The following is a 9,805-nucleotide window of genomic DNA, read 5'->3' on the forward strand; positions in this document are numbered from 1 at the left end:
ATACTTTCATGACCTGTTGTTTTTGGAAATCATGAAGCGAAAATTCGTAGTTTCCGCCAAAAGTTGAAAATGTCACGCTGATTTTAGAGCAGCCGGATGATTTCTCTCAAATTGTCGTAGAATTAAGGTATATTAAGAATTGTGAGTATATTTCCTATTCGGAATGCCTCGGGGCCGGGGTCTTTTCTTCAGTTGGCGATAGAAAACTTTCAAAGGGTGGGCAGATGACAAAAAATATATTCAGAGGCGTAAATGATCGCGTTTACAAGTTAGTTTAGTAAAAGATAAGACAGTGGAACCATGACCATGTTATCATCATTGAGAGGGAAATGTTGCGGCCATGAAATTTGTAAATGGGAAAGCATATTCCACGCAGCGTTAGTTGTTTTCCAGGTTCCCAAATGCATAGCGTCGCCAGGGAGAGGGCAAGAGGAAGAAATATCTGGAATATCAGTAGTAATGGTGACATATTTGCCATTTATTACCCACGTTAAGGGGATAATTACTATACTACTGTGGGGAACGTTTTCATGTCACCATAGTTACGGTGACATCTGACAGAGAAGGAGGGAAGGAGATGAAGAGAGAGCTAGGAACAAACGAATAGTGACAAACAGGGACATATACGGATAGACACTGACTGATATAGCCGGATAAAGACGGACTGAGACATGTAGGCAATCTGATAGACGAAGATAGACGGACAGACTGACATAAAGACACAAAACACGCAAACGGACAGACGGATTCGCAGACAGATGGACATACATATATAATTCAGTGGGATTAAATTATAAATAAAAAATAACACTTGTTTATTTACTTTTGTGGTCAAGCATGTGATTGAAATTTGGCAGAAATCCAAAAGGAAAATATCGCATTGAAAATGACCATAAATTGTTACGATACAAAATATAATGATGGTAAAGTATAAAAATGCATCACTTGATTTTATCAACTACAATGAAATACTTTCTACATTATTATTTTCACGTGTTGAAAGACAGTTCATGAAAGAATTAATCAGATCAAAGGAATAATTACCATTTTTCAAATTATTAAAAAGCAGATCATATGATTCCATTATAGAAACAGAAGATTGAATTTTAAAAGGTGCGATATATAACACCCTTATCAGCTTTTTATAGAAATTAGCAAAAATACAATCATGAGAATACATGGCATTAATCAAAATACTCAATAAATATGACGTCATTCTTTGATGTTTGAAGTGCGATAGTCGTTAGTAAACCGACTCGCGTCCGGAAATTGAAACTAATTTTTTCACGATTTCGACTTTAGCGTTATTGTTTGATAAAATTATAATTGATTCCAGAACCGACAACGTGATACCGTTTACCCTAAGGAATTAGTCGCTTTGATATCAAAGTCATATTAATGAGGAGGCGACATCGATTTCTGTATGGGATTACGGTGTTGTTGAGATCGACTGATCACACAATAGGTGTTCGTCCCTTTGATGTTTCAATGGACAGAGTAGGTTTAGCCGTTTTTTGTTTTTATTTGTTTTTTGGGGTTGGTGAAAGGACGAAGAGGTCGGATGAGATCGATTACTTTTGTTATAATCATATTGGAAATATTTCATTTGTGTTTTGCGATACTTTTGAGCAAAAAGGGACAAATGCGTCTTTTAATTAATAGCCCGAAATTAGTGTTTACAGTAGTGAGCGCGGTTTATTTTTCTAGGAGTTTATTGGTACAAAGTATTTCTCTTATACATACAATATTTCATAACGTATATAGCAAAAGCTTGAAATAAATTACTACCACTAATATCGAGTTACGACGACAATGTGTATCGAATATTTGTCTATTTTCCCCATTTTTTTTGTTTTTTGAGATCTTTCTGGTATCAAAATCTTCTTTGGTATACAGAATAGACTATAGTACCCATGAAATCGAAGTTCTGTATGTAACCAAAAATTATGGGCCCAAGTGTTTGGCATATCCTGCACTGGTCTGTGACCTTTTTGACAGATAAAAAATTAGTGACGTATAATTAGGCGATTTCTTACTATGGTCATGTCGAGAATTTCCAGCCGTCTATCAGTACAACTTTCAATCATCTTTTATTGTGGATGTCGGGTGGTGTGATTGTTAGGCAGACTGGAATTTCTAGACTAAGCGATTTGGTGCCGTAGACCGCGATTTCGAAGCACGGACATGAATCAAAATTGTCCTCCTTCGTTCATTGTGTGCAAAATATCAATTATTCACCTAATGCAGCGTATACATTAATGTTGTTGATCTGGAGGTTCTGGGTTTGAATTACTTGTAGTGATTACACTCCAGTCATTTCTAATTTCTTCTTCGTTGTTAATTGTGTACTGGAGTGGTGTGTACACTGCATTTTTCTACCTGAAATATTATTTTAGACAGTTATTTTTGTATTTTGTTTTATTTAAGCTACTTTAAAAAGCCAATAATCTCCATTCATTCAACTTTGTACAAAGTGATTAATCAGACCGACAACAGATTGAAGAGCAAAATGTCTGAATCAGTTTTGGAGGAAAAGGTTTTCAGACTTGAATTCGTGGGTTTTTTTAAATTTTGTTTTTTAAGGCCAAAAAGAAAATACGCAGCAGAATTGTAAATGCAAACACACACACACATATATATATTTGAACCAATCAATTACTTGTAGCTAAAATGGAGAGTTTAACGAGCCTCAATACCGTTAATATTACATGTTTACATGAATGGCCCCATGGGTATATAAAGTTGCATTGTTCTGTGGCCTACTAGATCTGAGAGAAATGATGTGATCGTGTCAATGAGTGATGATGTCCCTGAAACTGAACGATAACGCCCTCGGGGCTGATTTCCGGCAAACAGGACAGTCGTGTCTTGACTGACCACTGTTTATTGACCAAATCTAACAACTGTCCAGTCTTCCATCTAGTATACAAATAACACTTTGATGTTTCTTTGAGGTACAGACGAGAGCAAGTCCAAGCGAGCGGAGAAGATTCGGCGATGACACGGGTGCCAACTCGATCCAACTTTCCCATTTTTGACACAAACTACCTTTTTTTTTATGTTACCTCCATTATGTGCATGTTATTTGAGCCACGACGATATCTAGCGCCAAATTTTAGAACTACCACTTTTATTAATAGAACTTCATTTATAAAAATGTTTCACATTAGACAAATCAGAACGCAGCGTTTTCTTTACTGCAATAATGCCCCCCGTCCCCTCCCCCCTCAGTCTGGACCCATCATTATTTGTACCTGTGTTGCAACAAATAATTGTCATCTCAATATCGAAATTATCAATACTTCCTAAATTCTTTTCAATTTATATCTTAAATTAGTCTTGAACCTAACACTTTGAATGAAGTCATAACCGTGTTAATCTTTCTTTCATCGGCGAAAGGCGTATACTGTAGATGTACGTGCAAGGTCGTGACCTTTTTTCACATATGGGCAAACTGATATCGTTAAAAATCGACAAGTATTTAGTCCATTCAAGATTTTGAGAAACATTAGTAAATCAATTTTGTCACAAATTCAAGAAAAATCGACAAATATTGCAACAACCGGTTTGTCGACATCGCCAGGACCAATAATTGTTATTTTATAAAAGAATAACGGTGACAAAATTGAGTTTCCTTAGTAAACAGGTAGAGTAATATCAAAGCGAGGTTCAGGTTACTGATAACACACTAAATAGCCATGCCGTCTTTCACGGAATGAAACGAAATCGCACGAAGTGATATTTTCGGGGAGTGCGAGTACTTCTCGTAAAAGGGCTGCAACAGGCTGGAATCACATGGACCACAAAAGTTTGTGAAAAACACATAAATGTAATGAGAGTACATCGTAATCAATGATGATAAATAGCGAGACTGACACAACCAATTCTTCAGATTTTGAGCATGATGAGACTTAAGTTTGGGTTCATATACCACTACAACGTATTTAGTATTCGTTCTATTCAATGTTTGTAAAATAAGCTAGAAATTATTAAAAACATGGTTCAGCTGATAAACTTTACAGTAAATAACTGATATGTTTAACAGATATTCCTACACAGTTTAGGAAAGGCGTTGAACTGTACTCATTTAATATCGTTAGCAGGTAAAGGAGTTGGTAACGTCACCACTTCTTTTGCCGCTGACCTTTGATCTCACGACCTTGACACGGCAATCTTCACACAATTATCTCATTGATGTTTGAGCACTTTATCTTGTATAACATCTAATGGATATCCAGCATTTACATCAATCACGGTTATAATATTTTCTATACTTTGTGTACTCATTACTCTCAGTACTTTGATTCAACGTACCATCGAGCATTGTACCCATGTTCAATGAACCGTATCCCCAACAGGCTGTCGCTATTGCATGTCTACAGGACGATTAGTGAACTATAAACTACGGGAGTACTTTTTAGCTTGTTAGCTAATACAATCAGATAGACAATCAAACGGGAGATGCTTGTATGGGATTTTAGCTGGAAAGTGAAATATATATCCGGCAAGAATATCGAATCTTTAGTTGAGTATCACAAAGTATCGCATTTATCTACCGTATCAATTAAGAGGGCTTAACATCCGTTATTACGTCCTTTCAGTCTTTAAGCAGCCGAGACGGAACCCTATCCCACCTTATATCGGTGAGGTAAAGACAAGGAGTGCATTCTGCGGGAAATGTTCCTGGGAAAAGTCCGGAGTATGTTCCCATTATTCTAAAAAACACCCAGAAAAACAATATTATTACAGACGCTTAACAACTGTTGTTCGAGTTGTATTTGATAATCAGCTTTAGAGTTGTAACAACTCGGCGTTTTGTCTTGAGGCGTAGATTAATATCGGTATTTATGGAGAGCCTTACCAACCTGATAAAAAGGTGAGGTGTTACTGGGGTATGTTACCAACCTGACCGGTTGGTCGGTGGTTTAGCTAGTTAGTTGTTGGTTACAGGTTTTTCGTCCCCGTGGCTCTTTCTATTTAAAGGCATTCTGACAACGTCAAACCTAAACCAACCGAAAAAAAAAACAATCACTTGAGTTGAAGGAGAACTTTTATAAGCCCTTTTCGTATTTTCAGGACGATGTGCGAAGTCCATTATGTTAATTTGAACAAAATTTACTTTCGATCAAAATCTTCACCCATTTAAAAACACATTAATACAAATTTCCGATGAATTGTTGGTGTTCAAAACTGAATTTCTATGCGAGAAGTTCAACGTAGAGAATCAGAATTATCACCTTCTAAAGACTAATCGAAACAATAGTCACATGATTCATAAAAAAGCAATAATAACAAAGGTCCAACTACAGAACCCTGAGAAACGCCATTTGGTTGATTAAGGATTTCTCGTCTTCACGCCTCCATCTATCGCTAAGTGGCGTTTCATTAACAGATGTCGCATTCTCGGCCCCCATCGGCTGTCACTAAAATATACTGAAACGAAGGGCAGTAACTCTGCAAGATCAGAATGCAGATGTCGATACAATGTCGACGTTTGTTTACGTCAGTAAAACGTCTAAAGTTAAGACTGATTATTATTATACAGATAAAATGTGACAACAAAGCAACAATGAATATAAAAATATAAGGAAATCAACCAACAGTGCTACTTTATCAACCAATATCAAGGACCCTGTATCAAATAACGTAAGTGTAAGGCCTCGCACTTGCTGACACGCCGTCAGGCACAGAAGAAAGGAGTGTGGGGGAGGGGATTCATAGACTAAGATCGAAAGTCGTTTCGGGGATTCCACGGAGTTTGGTAATTCTCTACTTTTGATGATTTAAACAGAAGTATACTAGATCATTTGGAGGATTCTAAGCTTCCAGAGTTACTGCTCTTCGCCTCACTCTGTCAGTACAAATGGTATGACGATAACGGAGACCGGTGATGGCCGAAGTTTTTACAGAGAGTAGTATGCCTTTTCGAAATCTAGTCATGTTTTCATTTTATGAATATTGCTCGATTGAACACTTTGAGATGGCGGCCGGCTTAAACATGAAAATCGTACGAATTAAAAAGACAGTTTTTGTTATCAGGGTCAAAGAGATTTTCCACACCATTCTGGGCAGTTTTTTTTATATCTGTAAACGTTTTAAAATCAATGTTAATGCACAGCTATAAGAATTTACTTCCGAAAATAAGAGACCACTATTATGATCTAAATTTTAACTTTTGACCCGATTTTGCTCACGTGCGTCTGTGTAGCATACATAAACGTTGGTCATTAATAGTTTGACAAAGTCTGAAGCGTTTTCGCACCTTCGCGTTTCTATGTCCTTGGAGTTATAAAATCACAGTTCGCTCCGCCGCTCAAAGCCAAGAAAATCTTCAGCCATTAACAATGAGGTGTGGCGATGGACTATTTTCATCTGGGAATATACAGATCAAAGACTTTGGTATGTCATAAACTCAATCTGCTGGTTCGCGAGGAAAATCTCGCGTGTCAAACTGACCAGAAGGAATCTTTAGTAACCATAAAAATCATACAACTGGACTGAACACGAGGCTATAGTTTCCCAAAGATTTGTCAACTTTAGACTCTAAAGGATGTAGAATTCCCTTTCTTCGTTCACATCTATGTTAAAATGAAAAGCAAAGTGAATATGAAACACATTCACCATATTTCACGGAAAAATAAATTGGCTAGTTTAAAAAATATATCTGTGTGTTAATTATTATTATTTTTGATAAACATCCCTGCATTAAATAGCACCGTGCTGTTTGTACGTTAGTTTTTACGATAGGCCATGTGTCCAGTACTGACCAAAGGAGAATACACTGGCTACTGATCAAAGAATCGACCATCAGATAGCCATAAACTGGACATCAGAGTAAACAGGACTCTGACTGACCAACGGTCAGCGCTGGATAAAAATCTTATCACGGAGAGCTTTTAAACGGTCATTATTACAAGACGAGCGGTCGGTAAAAAAGAACACAGTACTTACTGACATACCAAATACACACTATCTCAAAATCCACATATGTAGACACTTCCAAATTACCATAGTTAAAAAATAAATTGATTTAATAAGATATCCATGTCTGAATTAAAACAGTCAAACGATATTAAACTATAATTCGGGTCCATTAAAATGGCTTTATCAATTCTGTTTCTCGCAGACAAATCGTCGAAATTATCTTCAATCAATATTGCAATGATACACAAGGGACGTAACTCTGCATGTCACCACATGTCACAGATTAATAACACGGAACTTTAATTATTAATCCGAAATTTACATAAATCTATCTTTAGACAACGGTATAGAAATCTCAACGATATGTGGTAATAGGATTTGTTCAATATACTTTTTTTTTGTCGGCGTGTTTTTGAAGATCGTCAAAGCTTGCATTACAATACTTATCAACCGAGTAAAAGAGGACTTGTCTTTTGTAGTCCAGTAGTCCGTTACAATGCAAAGGCTCAAGTGTCGGCGAGATCAAAGAGAATCGCTATCCCCATGACGTAATGAAATATGTTATTCTATCTGTTCATGTCAGTAATAAAGCCTAGGTAATTCTAGACTATCGGTATAAATAGTTGTTCAGTAAGTTAATATAGTTCCCTATAGTAAGTGGCGATTAATTGAAAAGTCAGGAATGGATGGGAACGGACCAGTCAGCAGACGTTGTAGCGGTCTGCAGTTGTCATGGATAAGTACAGACCTATATCCATTAAACTATTGGAAATATCAGTTTACTCGTCCGTACCACACGCGCCGCATCAAATACCTCATTTACCCGTTGTACACCACCACACAGCATCATACAACTACACCCCGCACTGCATCACATCTCACAACATTATTTCATCACAACACACTCTAATCGCACACCACGCCTCACAACACCAGCTCACCACACAACACCATTTCAAGACAACTCTCATAACACCATCTTACCACACAACACCATCTCACCACCATCTCAACACACACCACACATCACCTCATAACACCAGCTAACCACTCACATTTTCTCTACACACCTAACAACACCACCTCACATTACAACACCATCTCAAGACACAACAGCATTTCAACACACACCTCATAACACCATCTTACCACTCAACACCAGCTCACCACACAACACCTCTTCTACACACACCTCAAAACGTCATCTCACCAACCACGAACAACATGATCTCACTACTTCACCTCACAGCAATTGTTCTCAATACACATCATAACACCATCTTTTCTCCACAATTCACTACACCATCTCACCACACAACGCCATTTCATCACATAACTCACACCTAACAACACCATTTCACAACACCATAGCACCGTCTCATTTCACAACACCACCTTACCACACACTTAAAAATACTAGCTCACCATTTCATCTCAACACCATTTCGCTACACCTAACAACACAATCTTATTACCTCACCAAACACGATCTTACCACATAACACCATCTCACCACACAACACCTTTTCTCCACACACTTCATAACACCATCTCACCACACACACCACAACATCATTTCATCACATACCTCATAACGCCATCTCACCACTCAACACCGTTTTAATGTACCACATTACCCAAAACTACATCACCCCCACCACTTATCACACCCTCAACACACCGTCCCACAATACAACACCTCAAACCGCATCAGTCCTCATCACAACACCACACACACAACATCCCACAATACATCAACTCACATCACACTGTCCCACAAGACAGCACCTCACACCGCATCAGTCCTCATCACAACACCACACACAACATCCCACAATACATCACACTTCATCACGTCACACCACGAGACAACACCTCACATCACGTCAACCATCATCACAACACACCACAACATCTCATTTGACATGACATGACATCACATCACTTCACAAAATAACATGTCACAACAAGCCACATCAAACCACAACACATAACATCATCCCTCGTCACAACACCCTACAACACAACACCCCACAACACAACACACCAGCCCTCGTCATAACACCCCACAACACAAGACATCACGTCATCCCTTGTCACAACACCATACAACACAACACCCCACAACACAACACATCACGTCAGCCCTCGTCACAACACACTACAACACAACCTCACAACAGCCCACAACACAACACATCACGTCATCCCTCGTCATAACACTCCACAACACAACACATCACGTCATCCCTCGTCACAACACCCCACAACACAACACATCACGTCATCCCTCGTCACAACACATCACATCACGTCATCCCTCGTCACAACACCCTACAACACAACACCTCACGTCATACCTCGTCACAACACCCTACAACACAATACCCCACAACACATCATGTCATCCCTCGTCATAACACCCCACAACACAAGACATTAAACCATCCCTCATCACAACACCCTACAACACAATACCCCACAACAAAACACATCACGTCACCCCTCGTCACAACACCCTACAACACAATACCCCACAACACATCATGTCATCCCTCGTCACAACACCCTACAACACATCACATCACGTCATCCCTCGTCGCAACACTCCGCAACACAACGCATCACGTCATCCCTCGTCACAACACCCTACAACACAACACCCCACAACACAACACCTCACGTCATCCCTCGTCACAACACCCCACAACACAACACATCACGTCATCCCTCGTCACAACACCCTACAACACAACACCCCACAACACAACATCCCACATTACGTCACCCCAAATCACATCAAAACACACCGCAACACATGTAAACACACCAGATATCCCGACTGTCAAATCACATTTACTCTAGATCACTAAACGTTAGC

The sequence above is a fragment of the Ylistrum balloti genome, unplaced genomic scaffold, assembly GCF_031769215.1.
Source record: "Ylistrum balloti isolate Yb309-2 unplaced genomic scaffold, AGI_CSIRO_Ybal_v1 Utg370026, whole genome shotgun sequence".
NCBI lineage: Eukaryota > Metazoa > Mollusca > Bivalvia > Pectinida > Pectinidae > Ylistrum > Ylistrum balloti.